This window comes from Hemiscyllium ocellatum, chromosome 35 (assembly GCF_020745735.1).
Source record: "Hemiscyllium ocellatum isolate sHemOce1 chromosome 35, sHemOce1.pat.X.cur, whole genome shotgun sequence".
Classification (NCBI taxonomy): Eukaryota; Metazoa; Chordata; class Chondrichthyes; order Orectolobiformes; family Hemiscylliidae; genus Hemiscyllium; species Hemiscyllium ocellatum.
Window position 1 is genome coordinate 7,660,798 of NC_083435.1, and position 16,076 is coordinate 7,676,873.

The window sequence follows — 16,076 nt, forward strand, 5'->3', positions numbered from 1 at the left end:
GGAGGGTGAGGGACAGGAGGGTGAGGGATAGGAGGGTGAGGGACAGGAGGGTGAGGGATAGGAGGGTGAGGGACTGGAGGGTGAGGGATAGGAGGGTGAGGGACTGGAGGGTGAGGGACTGGAGGGTGTGGGATAGGAGGGTGAGGGACAGGAGGGTGAGGGATAGGAGGGTGAGGGACTGGAGGGTGAGGGATAGGAGGGTGAGGGACTGGAGGGTGAGGGACTGGAGGGTGTGGGATAGGAGGGTGAGGGACAGGAGGTTGAGGGATAGGACGGTGAGAGATAGGAGGTTGAGGGACTGGAGGGGAGGGATAGGAGGGTGAGGGACTGGAGGGTTAGGGGTAGGAGGTTGAGGGACTGGAGGGTGAGGGATAGGAGGGTGAGGGACTGGAGGGTGAGGGACAGGAGGGTGTGGGATAGGAGGGTGAGGGACAGGAGGTTGAGGGATAGGAGGGTTAGGGGTAGGAGGTTGAGGGACTGGAGGGGAGGGATAGGAGGGTGAGGGGTAGGAGGATGAGGGACAGGAGGTTGAGGGATAGGACGGTGAGAGATAGGAGGGTGAGGGACTGGAGGGTGTGGGATAGGAGGGTGAGAAATAAGAGGGTGAGAGATAGGAGGGTTAGGTATAGGAGGGTTTGGGGTAGAAGAGTGAGGGATAGGAGGGTTAGGGGTAGGAGGTTGAGGGACTGGAGGGGAGGGATAGGAGGGTGTGGGATAGGAGGGTGTGGGATAGGAGGGTGTGGGATAGGAGTCTTTTTCCTGTGCGAATACATTTAAATACTTTATTACATTAATTCACAGGACATGGGGGTCACTAGCTGCCCAGCATTTATTGGCCATCCCTAGTTGCCCCTTGAGAAGGTGGGGGTGAGCTGCCTTCTTGACCCGCTGTAGTCCCTGTGCCGTAGGGTGGACCCACGGAGTCCCTTAGGGAGGGAATTCCAGGATTATGACTCAGCAGCAATGAAGGAACAGCCATATATTTCCATGTCTGAATGGTATTGAGCTTTTTGAGTGTCATTGGAGCTGCCCACATCCAGGGCAAGTGGGGAATATTCCCTCACACCCCTGGGGTGTGCCTTATAGGTGATTGACAGGCTGTGGAGAGTCAGGAGGTGAGTTACTCGCTGTCGTATTCCAGTCTCTGACCTGCTCCTGTAGCCGCTGTGTTTATGTGGGGAGTCCAATTCAGTTTCTGGTCAGTGTTATCCTCAGCGGATATCAATAGTGAGGGATCCAGTGAAGGGAATACTGTTGAATGTCGAAGGGCAATATGGATGGATCCTCTCTTGTAGGAGATGGTCATTGCCTGGCACTGGTGTGGCGTGAATGTTGCTTGCTGTCTATCAGCTAATCTCTGAAGGGCAAGTCTATTTATAAAATCTGCACAGTTCCCAGTGAATGTTCGATTCATTGCGGTCAGCACACAGCACTTACTGTATTCAGTGCATACAGTTTATAAACAGCAGTTAACAGACCCACTACAGAGCAGCACTGAGGGTGGAAATAGCACAGTTTATACTGGGTGTGTCCCTTTCTTCCTCAGGCAACTAACAGCTCTCTGTGAGTAGAACCCACCGCACTTGTCTGACTTCACTGTCACAATAGCAACATTAAGTTTGATGATATAGTGCACTTAGCAAGATTTGTGGACATCTGCCTCACATTGTCTTCCTGGGGATTGTGGTGTGTGTGTGTGTGTGTGTGTGTGTGTGTGTGTGTGTGTGTGTGTGTGTGTGTGTGTGTGTGTGTGTCCATATCTGTGAGTATGACTCTGTGTGTGTGTGAGGAGAGAGAGGGAGAAAGAGACTGTGTGTGTATGTGTGTCTATGTCTGTGAGTGTGACAGTATGTGTTAGTGAGAGAGAGCGCCTGTGTGCGTGCCTATGTCTATGAGTGTGACTGTGTGTGTATATGTGTCAATGTCTGAGTGTGACTGTGTATGTATGAGTGAGTGTGTGTGTGAGAGACAATGTAACTCTGCACATGTCTGTGTATGTGTGAGAGACAGACTGAGTGTGTGAGTTTGACTGTGTGTGTGTGTGTGTGTGCGCACACCTATGTCTGTGAGTGTGACTTTGTGTGTGAGTGTGTGTGTGTGTGTGTATGTGAGAGAGAGAGACTGTGTGTGTGTATATAAGAGAGACTGAGTGTGTGTGACTATATGCATCTGAGTATGTGTATGTGTATGAGAGAGAGAGAGACTGTGTTGGTGACTATGTGTATGTGTGAGTGTGTGTGTCTGTATGTGAGAGAGAGAGACTGTGTGTGAGAGAGAGTGTGAGTGTGTATGTGAGTGTGTGGGGAAAGGTGGCGGGGGATGGGAGGGGTTGGGTAGCAGGGGTTCTGATCCCAATGCTGTGGTTCGTTCCCCTTCACCTGTGACGCCTCGGTGTTCTCACTCTCCTGTTTCAGGTATCGTTCCTCCTACAGTTACACAGCAGCCGCCCACGACATCAGCCACATCCTTCTTGCCAGACAGGTTCAGAGAGTGCTTTCTGGTAACTGAGTCATCCTGGTGTACTGTTAGCTCCAGGCTACAAGGTGCATCCCTCTCTCCGCCCCTGTTAACCTTGCACAGATCAAATTATTTTCTCTTGTGGTTAATCCACTTCACCCACACAGACCACCTTCAACAGCGGGGACTTTCCTGACAACTGCAACAATTAGACCAGACTCAGGGAAACGATACAAACACATCAAGATTTATAGCACTGAATGATTCAACGTAACTGGCTCTTGCTTGGTAATAACCCTCTCCCATCGACATCATCTCACCCAGACAATGTACTGTCGAAGCTGATAGCACAGAAAGAATCAGGCTTTGCCACCCACCGTGTCAGTGCCAGCCAAAAATAGACACCAATTATTCTGATCCCATTTCCCATAGCCCTCTCCTTCAGCTCCACACCATGAGTTCCCTCTAATCTACATAGGACCATAAACTCCCCCAGCTGCCTACTCTCACCTTTCTCTGGGTAAAGGAATGTCTCCGAATTCTCCTCACTGAGTTCCACACACATGGTGAAAACCTGTAATAACGTCAGGGGATGGACAGCAGCTTATAAAGAGAAAGACAGAGAAACACACACACACACACACACACCTCTGACGGAGGGACTCTGAGACATTAACAGCCAATCCCTCTCTCCCTCTCTCCATGGTGTGCTGTGTTCATCACCGTGTTTCCCTGCTTTGATTCCCTTGTGACAGCGGATACAGTCACTGGGCAAGTAATCCTGAAGGTGATCCACTGGCTGAGTCGTTGAGTAATCCAGGGAGCACAGGCTAAACTCTGTGGGAATATGGTTCTGAATCCCAGCACTGGTGGAGTTTCAATTTGGTGAATAAATCTGGGAATTAGAGGTGTTCCAGATTCTGAAAGGTTATGATGGAATAAACAACAACAAATTACATTGATGTAGCACTGTTAACATAATGGAACATCCAAACACAGCATTGTCTAAAAACAAAGCAGGACTTACAAAAGAAGGCATTAGATCAAATGGCCTTTTTTGTCAGAGGGGGTTCTGTATTTTAGGAGTGTAGGGATGGAACAAGGACAAGGGGTTTAAGGAGAGGGTTCTCACTATCTCCTGATACACTGCACTCCCTCTTGTTCCCCCCAATCTGCACATTCACATTACAGCATCCACCCTCAGCCAAACAAACCCCAAGTGTTCTGTGCCCTGCTGACCCATCGCAGAGGCTGTTGTTCCTGCCTTTCTCCCCTCAGGACCCTGCACCTGCCCCACTCATTGCCACCCCCTGATGTCTCTGACCACTCACTGTATCAGAGCTTCCTGTCTTTGTCTGTGACTTCCTCCTGGTACAAAAGATCCAGTGAACCTTACCCCTTCCTGTTGCACCACAGTGTCATGGAAACTGCATAATAGAAACAGACCCATCAGCCCATCGAGTCTATACCTGCCAAAAACATCCCTAACTCTGCTAAACCCCCTATTTTCCAGCACTTGGCCCATAGCCTTTTCTGACTTAGCGTCACAAGTGCGCATCGAATCACTTCTTTCACATTCAGAGGGTTTCTGTCTCTCCCGCCCTTCCAGGTCTAGGCGAAAACATACTTCCTCACATCCCCTCGAAATGTCCTGCCCCATAACTTCAATTTACCGCTCCCTCCCCCAAGTCATTGATTTCTTCATCAATGGGGTCGGTGTCCTCCTGTCTACACCCTGCAGTTCAGCCTCCTACTCACACATTCTGAACTAAAACTGCTCAAGCTTAAAGCCCCCGTTACAGACACTTTTACCGTCAACTACAGTGATATCCAGGAGCACTCCCCTGCAACAGCCTTGACACATCACCTGAACTGACATCCTTAATCTGCTTCAATTATTTAATAATGTTATTTACTTACCGTGCTACCTTTTATATATTTTATTAATTTTACCATCAATTTAAATACTATGTTAAAATTTGAGAACAGAAACTCCCTTCACCACTTACCAGGGATTCACCAAACAGTTAGCTGCTCTCTCTCTCTGTGGTAGAGCAGGAAGCAGCTCCAACTAACCTTTGGAATTAAAGAGATATAATGGTCGTGAAATGTTAACATTGTTTCCCTCTTCAGCACCGCTCTCTCTTTCTCTCTCTCTCTCTCACACACACACTCACTCACTCACTCTCTTTCTCTCCCCCTCCCTTTGTCTCTGTCTCTATCTCTATCTCTCTCTCTCTCTTCCCTCCCTCTGTCTGTGTCTCTTCTCTCACTCTCTGTCTCTCTCTCTCTCTCTCTGTCTCTGTCTCTGTCTCCCACTCTCTCCCCCCACCCCCCGTCATTGTTTCTGTATCTCTTTCTCTGCTGCTTTCTCTCTCTCTCCCTGTTTCTTTCTCTCTGTCTCTCTCTCTCTCTCTTTCTCCCTCATCTCTCTGCCACTCTGTTTCTGTCTCTCTCTCTCTGTGTCGCTTTCTCTCTCTCTATATCTCTCTCTCTTTCTCTCCAGTGTTTTGATTTATAGAACATTTGATCCTGCTTCCCAACTCCCATTAAAGCCTTACCCCTCCTTCGCTCCGAACCCCTTATGATCATACTCGCTACCTGCATGCCTGTATTCTGGCCTCTTGTACATCCTGGGGTTGTTCACTTTACCATTGGTAGAAGTGTCTTCCCACCTCTCTTGCTTTAAGACACTTTTTAAAAACCTACCTCTTCAAACAGGCGATTGGTTGCCTGTCTGTTTTATAGCCTGACGGTTATGCCTGATAATAATTCTGTTGTAGCATCATTTCATATCTTAGGGCTAGAGTCAGACCTGGCACATAGGAAGATGGTGGTGGTTGTTGGAGGGTCAGTCATCTCAGCTCCAGGACATCTCTGCAGGTGTCCCTCAGGGTAGTGTCCTCAGCCCCAACCATCCTCAGCTGCTTCACCAATGACCTTCCCTCTGTCATAAGGTCCGAAGTGGGGGATGTTTGGGGATGATTGCACAATGTTCAGGTACTAAAGCAGTCTAATGCAACAAGATCTGGATAATATCCAGGCACAGGCTGACAAGTGGTAAGTAACTTTTGTACCACACAAATGCCAGGCTATGACCATCACTATTACCCCCTCACATTTACTGGCACCTCCATTACCAAATCACCCACCATCAACATCCTGGGGTTACCAGAGACTAGAAACTGAACTGGATTAGCCATAAAAATGCTGTGGCTACAAGAGCAGGTCAGGGGCTTAGATTCTGCAGCGAGTGACTCCCCTCCTGACTCCCCGAAGCCAGTCCAGCATCTACAAGGCACAAGTCAGGAGTGTGAGAGAATACTCCCCACTTGCCTGGATGGGGGAAGCTCCAACAACACTCAAGAAACTTGACACCATCCAGGACAAAGCAGCCCCCACTTGATTGGCACCACATCCACAAACATTCAACCCCTCCACCACTCAGTAGCAGCAGTGTGTACTGTCGAACAAGATGCACTGCAGAAATTGACCAAGACCTCTCAGACCCCACCTTCACTTTCTCAAGGGCAACTAGGGATGGGTACTGAATGCTGGCCCAGTCAATGACACACACATCCCAGGAAAGAACAAAAATTGGTGCTTTGTAAGTGCAAGGTCTTGTTGTTGCTGTTTACTCTCCAACAGTTGTCATCTTATCGGAATATTGAAAATTATCAAAATACATTGATGATCAAAATATTTCTTCATGATTCCGAGTAGACAGAAGTAAGCCCTCGTGTGTTTTCAGAGCATGATTTGGAGATGCGAGTGTTGGACTGGGGTGCACAAAGTTAAAAACCACACAAGGAGCAGGAGAATCGACATTTCAGGCATAAGCCCTTCATCAGGAATGAGGAAAGTGTGTCCAGCAGGCTAAGATAAAAGGTAGGGAGGAGGGACTTGGGGAAGGGGCGTTGGAAATGTGATAGGTGGAAGGAGGTCAAGGTGAGGGTGATAGGCCGGAGTGGGGTGGGGATGGAGAGGTCAGGAAGAAGATTGCAGGTTAGGAAGGTGATGCTGAGTTGAGGGAACCGACTGAGACAAGGTGGGGGGGGTGGGAAATGAGGAAACTGGAGAAATCTGAGTTCATCCCTTGTGGTTGGAGGGTTCCCAGGCGGAAGATGAGGCGCTCTTCCTCCAGCCATCGTGTTGCTATGGTCTGGCGATGGAGGAGTCCAAGGACCTGCACGTCCTTGGTGGAATGGGAGGGGAGTTGAAGTGTTGAGCCACGGGGTGGTTGGGTTGGTTGGTCCAGGTGTCCCAGAGGTATTCTCTGAAACGTTCCGCAAGTAGGCGGCCTGTCTCCCCAATATAGAGGAGGCCACATCGGGTGCAGCGGATGCAGTAAATGATGTGTGTGGAGGTGCAGGTGAATTTGTGGCGGATATGGAAGGATCCCTTGGGGCCTTGGAGAGAGGTAAGGGAAGGAGGTGTGGGCGCAAGTTTTGCATTTCTTGCGGTTGCAGGGGAAGGTGCTGGGAGTGGAGGTTGTGTTGGCGGGGGTGTGGACCTGACGAGGGAGTCACGGAGGGAGTTGTCTTTTCGGAAATAGTGGCCCACTATCGCCTGATGAAGGAGCAATGCTCCAAAAGCTAGTGTGCTTCCAATTAAACCTGTTGGACTATAACCTGGTGTTGTGTGGTTTTCAGAACAGGCCAAGTGCCTCTCTGGACCAAGGGAGAGTTAAATAACTGGAACAATTCTGCCATCTGCTGGCAATAGTGTGAAGTGACCCTTTTTGACGTTGTTCACGATGTTCGTCCTGACTTGAACCTGCGAGATCAGGTTGTTTAAACTAGACTTATATTCCATAATTGATGGGCAGTTTGATTGTGGTGTGTAAACTATTAAGAAGAGTCAATGAAAATCCTTATTTCGCCTGGTGGAGTAAGAGGATGCAAAGTCAATGACATTCAGAGGGAATTCTTTGCAGGAATAGAGCAGGTAAGAAATAGGAGGAGAGGTTTGACAGCAGGTGTTGGGAACCTGCTCCATCTTCAAGAAAATCCTGATCAGATGTGGCTTTAGCTTCCTGTCCCCAGCACCCACTGTCTCCCTTTTGATTTATTGTGTTTTGTTACAAAATGCAGTGAAAAGACTTGCACAGTGTCACCCAATCTCCAGCGCCATCTTAAAACTAGGAGAAATAAACCAAAACATTCAATATAAAAGCAGCAAAACAAAGAAATAAAGAAAAAGTGTTCAATTTTATGGTCCTCTGTGTTAAATGCTAGACCATGGGCCATGAGGCCTAGTGGTCAGGCTCCAGACCCTGTTGCCATGCCGATAGAATGAAAGTGGCCACTCTTTGGTGCCAACTCGCCCACACTGTTGCCCTCGCTACTATGAGTCCTCACTGGACCTCACCCATACAGACATGCTGTCACTGTGACCCAGGTTTTTCAGCAAGAGGTAAGGAAAGTAAAAGAGAAAAATCAAGCGAAAAGAGAGATCAAAAAAGAGAAAAGAAACAAGATGAAGCAGACGAGTCCCGGACTCAGAAACCCTACTCCATCACCACCGTACCACCTTCTCAATCTCAGTCTGTCTAAAGCAGCCTTGAATGTGTTCAACTGTCCAGCCTCCATTTCTCTCTGGGCAGGCCGTGCCCGAGGGGAGAAATTCCTCCTCAACTCTGCTTTAACTAGGACACTGCCTAAATGTGCCCCCACAGCTCTCCCCACCCCAGCCCATCCCTCACCGTGTGGACTCTTCATGGGGGCCAATGGAATTGGCAAGACCGGGATCAATGGGTTTTTCCTACGACAGAGCAATGGAGCAATGCCAGGTCAATGGAGTTGGGATATGGTTCAGCCAGCGTGCAGCAGAGCAGCAGAACAGGCCCGATCCAGCAAAGAAATGCCGACTGGACACTTTAGAATGGGAATTGTCGGCAAAATGTCAATCCACCACATTGATGACAAGGAAGCACATTCATTAATAGGCACACAACAGGATGAAGCAACGAGCAAATAATGGTACATTTAACTGAGAATTTCTCACTGTCCTGTTGGAAGTATGTCCAGCCAGTTTAGTTAATTTCTCTGCGTGGCATGGATCGGAGTTTTGCTTTACTCACTCTGACCTCTCGGTATTGACATATTTCCAGCTTATGTTTCTCCTAATTGGAAAGGTTTAGACAGATATGGGCCAAGTGCTGGCAAATGACCAAAGGGTCTGTTTCCATGCTATACATCTATGACTCCACCCGGTTACTTGTACCTGCTGGCACTGCTATACTGGCTGTGGCTATAGGGTTCAGCACTGCCACACTGCAGTTTTCTGGCTCTGTAGTAAAGCTGCATCTACTGATCTCCTGAGGAGTCTGAAGCAGACTTTGAGCTTTGTCCTCAGCTGTTGCCCTAGCCAATGTTGGGCAGGCTCTTGCAGGGATCTGCCAAGGTGTGTGGCAGAATCGGGGGAGATGTCCAGACATGGCCATCTCAATGTCGAGACGATTTCAACCCAACCTTCCTGCTTTTCACAAGCAGAGCAATAGAAACCGTGGGCAGCCTTGGGATGGGGAGTGATGTTCACTCAGTGTCTGGTTGATGGACCAACTTGTCTCATGAGTTTCCTGTCTCCCACTTAACAAATTCCCCAAACCGCCTCAATGCCAAGAATGTGGGACAGGGACCAGGTAAATTCTCTGCCAGCTCTGAACGAGCTCCATGCTGGAAACCAGGCACCTATATCTCAGGGCACACCGCATGGTTACACATACCCACCAGACGTTGGCATGTGGGCTGCAGCAAGGCCTCGCCACCATCTGAAATGTGCCACTCTCGTGTACCAGCAGGTCATTCACACTTGCATGGCAGGGCACAGAGGCAGCTGGCATTGGAAGGATATGGCAGGGACACTTTACCCACAGACATTGGCCCCCAGCTCAGGGCTCTGACCAGGCTCCATCTCAAGCTGCCCACTCACTGTCTTAGCATCACCCAATCATGTGCCAGCTTCATATGCCAATAGCTTACACAGCCTGCATGTACAGCAAGTAGGCAGCCATGTCTCACAGTCTGAGGGGAATAGCCCTCACTGAGGTGCCAGTCAGTCAGGGGATTCCAGCACCATGGGCACTTACCAGTCCAAGAGACTAACCAGGAACAGGTATCCACTCAGAGTGCCCTTGGTCAGGAGATCATAGTCTGCAATCCAGGGACTGGGTCATGCTCTGGCTCCATCACACCCAGTGCTGGGGTTAAAGCAGTGGGGGAGGCCCACTCCTCTCTATATTGGACATGTGTAGCAACTAACCAGGGGTCTGGCCCAAATCTCATCCCAGGCTCAACTAAAACCAAAACCCTGCGGATGCTGGAAATCTGAAACCAACTCAGAAAATGTTGGAGAAGCTCAGCAGGTCTTGCCCCATCCATGGAGAGAGAGAAACAGAGTTAACATTTCAAGTTCAAAACTGACTGATTTTCAGAAGAAGAGTCAGACCGGACTTGAAAGGTGAGCCCTGTTTCTTTCTCCATAGAGAGAGCTATAAGTACATTACACAGTGATCCACCAAGACCTGGCTAGAACTTGGGTTTGGCCAGGATATAAATGTTCAAGGTCATAACGAATTTAGCAAGTTCAGGGACGGAGAATAAGAGAAAGGACAGATGAAGCAACATTGATCAGCAGTTAATATTCCAGTCGCAGAGAAAGGATGTGACAGGAAGACTGAATAGGGCAGTCCATAAACCTCAGGCAGAATGGGGATATAGACAAGTTGTTTATAGCCCTCAGGAAACAGTAAATAATGGGAGGCCGCAGAAATGAGACCAGCCACACGTCTTGAAAAAGCAAAGTATTCATATGAAAGTATAATGGGAAACTAAACAGTTAATACCTCTTTATTCCTCACCTTCAAATAAATTTACAGGCAGTGAAACAAAGTTTCACAATGGAATCCGTGCAGTTTCTAAATTGGAAGCAAACTTGGAAAATATTTGAAAAGAGGCTTTTCTTGATAATAATGAATGAATGTCTTCGCTATTAGGGCGGGTCTCCAGCAGGAGGCAGAATGATCACGTTAGAGCCAGGTTATTTTATTCATGAAATGAAGTCTCACCTCCCAGCAAGTGGACTGAATATCTCAAACTTTCTTCCAGGGAAAGAAAACCAGCTTCTCAGAGTCGGGCATCAAGTGAAAAAGTCAAACTTGTATCAGTTGGGTAATGTTATTCAGAGATACAGAGGTAAAGTCAGGAAGTGGAGGTGAATGGAGCTTAGATATATAGGAGAGAGTGAGGACTGCAGATGCTGGAGATCAGAGTCGAGAGTGTGGTGCCAGAAAAGCACAGCAGGTCAGGCAGCAACTGAGGAGCAGGAGATTCAATGTTTCGGGCATAAGCCCGTCTTCAGGAATGAGGCTTGTGGGACAAGGGGGCTGAGAGATAAATGGGAGGGAGATGTGGCTGTGGGAGCGAGTCTGCTCGAAGACGTGGCTGAAGAGTTTCAGGGCAGAGGAGGGATGTGGCTGTGGTAGAAACACCTCATATTCCGCCTTGGGACCCTGCAACCACACGGGATACATGTGGGTTTCAACAGCTTCCTCATTTCCCCTCTCCCTACATTATCCCAATCCCAAGCCTCCAACTCTGCACTGCCCTCAGGATCCATCCATCAATCCTCGCTGTGACCTATCACCTTCTCCCTCACCTTCATCTACCTATTGCTTTCACAGCTACCTACCCCCCCACATACCTCCACCCACCCCACCCCCTCCAATTTATCTCTCAGCCCCGGCCCACAAGCCTCTTTCCTGATGAAGGCCTTATGCCCTAAAGGCCTTGATTCTCCTGCTCCTCGGAAGCTGCCTGACCTGCTGTGCCTTTCCAGAACACACTCTGGAACTTAGATACAGTCAAGCGATAGTAACAATAACAGACCCTGAGTAACCAGGTTAGTGCTGGCAGGAGGCAGGGAGGCACTGTAAGGTTATGGGACTGCACGACTGTTATTGGTGTGGAGCTGTTCCTGTCATGGTTTGGTCCTGAGTTGAAGGAGGGATAGAAGGAGGGACAATGAAAGTGTCGATGAGACATGGTGTCCTGCCTTCATTATGCAGGAACATGACAGTTCTCTGGGGTCTCCCACTCAGCGTGAGACCCTTGAAGATCCAGTGAGGCACTGCTAGAGTCCAGCATCCACCCTGGGGTCTGCTTCCTCTTAACAGACCTTCAGACCCTTACCCCCTCCCCAGTTTCACCTCCCAGGAACCTCTCCCTGATGTGAATCCCTCTGATCCCAGGACACATTCCCCATGACCAAACCTCTCTGAGGTGCCAGGGAACTTTGGGCAGAGTTAAGTTCAGCATGAAGTCAGTTCCAAAGACATTTTGACACATATATCCCAATGTAAACCATCTTTTTAGACAGTTACAGAGAAAGTGGATCATTCTGTGTACGCTGTTCCAGATGGAATTGTTTCTTAGAAGACTCAATCATCCCCATAACCTTCTCAGCAACAGGGTTCACTTCTCTCAGAGTGGTTAGCTCAGTTGGCTGGACGGCTGGCTTGTGGTGCAGAGTGATACCAACAGCATGGGTGCACTGACTGAAGTCACCATGAAACACTCTAATTCCAAGATCTCTTCCCCTCTCCTGAGTGCAGTAACCCTCGGTTTAAATCACGACTGGTCATCTCTCTCTAACAAGAGAGCAACAGTCCAGGACTCTCCTCTTTTCTCATGTTAATGACGTCTGGGGTGATCCTACAAGCCTCCAATGAGAGGAGGAGGTGATGAGGCACCAGATGAAAGAAGCTGGGGAGATTTTGACAAAATAGCGCATTGGGGTGTAATTATGTAGGACACTGGAGCACGATGAAGCAGTCAGTGGGATGGAATGATGCAGATTGGTCTGGGTGGGAGTGGGATCAATTAAAGAGAATGGAAATGTGCAGGAGAAACACAATGAATAACCAAAAGACTAATGACAGATCGAAGCAGTAACGCTGTTAACGTTAGAGAAAATCGACAAAAATCAAGTAAAAGGTATGGACAAAAATAAAATGACTGATGGGATTACAACAGAAAATAGAATGTAATTGGTCAGAGAAGGAAAATCGGGGAGCTGCTGCCTGGAATATTGTGCCAAGGTGAAGCTGGGTTTCCAATGGACTCCATACTTCCCTCCCAGGTGGACAGACAGGAGGCTGGGAGAGCACAGCAAGCCAGGCAGCATCAGGAGGTGGAGAAGTCATCATTTAGGATGTAACCCTTCTTCAGGACTCAGGGTGGGAGTAGGGGAGCTGCAGATAAAGGGAGTGTGGGGAGAGTGGGGGAGGGGGGGGGTGCGTGCGGGATGGTGAGGAAGGGATAGCTGAACACAGGCAGAGGGTACGACCCTGGTTGGTCAATGGAAGGAACAAATCCGGTTGGTAGCTGGGAGGGAGGGTTGGTCTGCGGAATGGAAGTGAAGAAACAGCTGCCCAGACAGGGAGGTGGGAGAGGGGCAACAGAACTTCCGGAACTCCTCTGGCAAACTCATCATCCGTTTAACAAATTCCTCCTTCCATTTCAAAACCGGCAAAATAATTGAGTTGGTTAAAGTGAACTGAGGCGAAGGCCTCCAAACCCTCCGTTTCTTCCTCTCCAGACATCCCCAACAGTACCCTTCCACCGACACTCTCATTCATTTGGCCGAACTGGTCCTCACCCTTAACAATTTCTCCTTCAAATCCTCCCACTTCCTCCAGACCAAAGGGGTAGCCATGGGCACATGTATGTGCCCCAGCTATGCCTGTCTCTTTGTTGGCTACGTAGAACAGTTGATCTTCCGTAATTACACTGGCACCACTCCCCACCTCTTCCTCTGCTACATTGATGACTGCATTGGCGCCACCTCATGCTCCCGCGAGGAGGTTGAGCAATTCATCAACTTCACCAACACATTCCACCCTGACCTTAAATTTACCTGGACCATCTCTGACACCTCCCTCCCCTTCCTGGACCTCTCCATCTCCATTAATGACGACCGACTTGACACCGACATTTTTTACAAATCCACCGACTCCCACAGCTACCTGGATTTCACCTCTTCCCACCCTACAAAAATGCCATCCTGTATTCCCAACTCCTCCATCTCTGCCCCCAGGAGGACCAGTTCCACCACAGAACACACCAGATGGTCTCCTTCTTTAGAGACCACAATTTCCCTTCCCACGTGGTTAAAGATGCCTTCCAATGCATCTCATCCACAACCCACACCTCCGCCCTCAGACCCCACCCCTCCAACCGTAACAAGGACAGATCGCCTTCCACCCTTCCAACCTTCACATAAACCAAATCATCCGCCGACATTTCCACCAACTCCAAACGGACCCCACCACCAGGGATATATTTCCCTCCCCACCCCTTTCCACCTTCCACAAAGACCGTTCCCTCCGTGACTACCTGGTCAGGTCCACGCCCTCCTACGACCCACCCTCCCATCCTGGCACTTTCCCATGCCACCACAGGAACTGTAAAACCTGCACCCACACCTCCTCCCTCATCTCCATCCAAGGCCCTAAAGGAGCCTTCCACATCCATCAAAGTTTTACCTGCACATCCACCAATATCATTTATTGTATCCATTGCTCCCGATGCGGTCTCCTCTACACTGGGGAGACTGGGCGCCTCCTAGCAGAGCGCTTTAGGGAACATCTCCGGGACACCCGCACCAATCAACCACACTGCCCCGTGGCCCGACATTTCAACTCCCCCTCCCACTCTGCCGAGGACATGGAGGTGCTGGGCCTCCTTCACCGCCGCTCCCTCACCACCAGACGCCTGGAGGAAGAACGCCTCATCTTCCACCTCGAAACACTTCACCCCAGGGCATCAATGTGGACTTCAACAGTTTCCTCATTTCCCCTTCCCTCACCTCACCCGAGTTCCAAACTTCCAGCTCAGTACTGTCCCCATGACCTGTCCTATCTGCCTGGCTCCTTTTCCACCTATCCACTCCACCCTCCTCTCTGACCTATCACCTTCATCCTCTCCCCCACTCACCTATTGTACTCTATGCTAATTTCTCCCCACCCCCACCATCCTCTCATTTATCTCTCCACCCTTCAGGCTCTCTGCCTGTATTTCTGATGAAGGGCTTTTGCCCGAAAAGTCGATTTTCCTGCTCCTCGGATGCTGCCTGACCTGCTGTGCTTTTCCAGCACCACTCTAATCTAGACTCTGGTTTCCAGCATCTGCAGTCATTGTTTTTACCCTGCATAGGTTTAGGGTGAGAGGGGAAAGATATAAAAGGGACCTAAGGGGTAACATTTTCATGCAGAGGGTGGAATGTGGATAGAATGAACTGCCAGAGGAAGTGGTGGAGGCTGGTACAATTACAACATTTACACTTTCAACATCTGGATGGGTATATGAATAGGAAGGGTTTGGAGGGATATGGGTCGGGTGCCGTTAACATACCTTTAAATAATCCCCAGTGTCTATCCCCCGTGTATCTAACTATCAATGCCGCATCTTCCAGCGTTGACACTGATATAAAATGTCAGCATCACATTGTGATGATGGTGGAGGGTTGGAGCTTGTCCCCAGGTAACCAGGAGGTTGTGAAATCGGCTACAACTTTGCCGAATCCAGAGTTAGTGCCGGAAGAGAAGGTGATGTGTGGGGATTGAGCCCACACCCACAACTAATGACAGAACCTGGATCCCTTCAGAAACCCTGGGATTCCCGGGAATCTCCCAAGGGAGCGCTTTAAGCAGGAGGAGAGACTGACAGAGAGGACCTCAATGGCTGACTGTGTTATTTATACATGTCCCCCCCAGCTCCAGCCTGTCTGACTCTGGACCCGAACACAGCACACCCCCGGCTGATCCTGTCTGAGGACCGGACCAGTGTGAGAGTCGGCAGCACGCTGCAGGAGCTCCCTGACTCCCCGGACAGGTTTGACCGCTGGCTGTGTGTACTGGCGTCAGAGAGCTTCACATCAGGGAGACATTACTGGGAGGTGGAGGTGGGAATACTGAGAGGAAGGGGAGAATCAACTTGAAAACCGAGACTGGTTTTTTGCCTGATTCCCATCCGCTGTCGCTGGGTCAGCATTTATTGCTCATCCTTAACTGTCTCGAGGACAGCTCAGAGTGACGATATTGCTATGGTTCTGGAGTCACGTGTAAGCCAGATCAGGTAAGGACATTAGGTGTCCTTCCCTAAAGGACATTAGTGAACCAGATTGGTTTCTCCTGGCAATAGTTTCATGGTCATCACTGGGCTCTTAATTGGACATTCTTTTCTTGAAATTGAACGCTATCCTCTACTATGTTGAGATTTGAACCCAGGTCCACAGGACATTAGCTGGGTTTCTGGATTAATAACCCAGCAGTAACACCATTAGACCACCTGCCCTGGTGACACTGCAGAGGTTTGAGGTTATCCCCAGGTAACCAGTGATTTGAGAAATCTGCTGCAATTTTGTGGAATTGAGTGGGAGCACTAGGGGAGAACTTTGTTTTCATTCGTTTGTGTGGTGTGGGTGTTGTTGTTGTTATTATCCTCGACTAATTAATAAGAGCCAACCCATTACTGTGGTTCTGGAGTCACATGCAGGTAAGGTCAGGTAAGATGGCAGTTTCTTTCTCTAAAGGGCATTGGTGAACCTGGGTTTTCCTG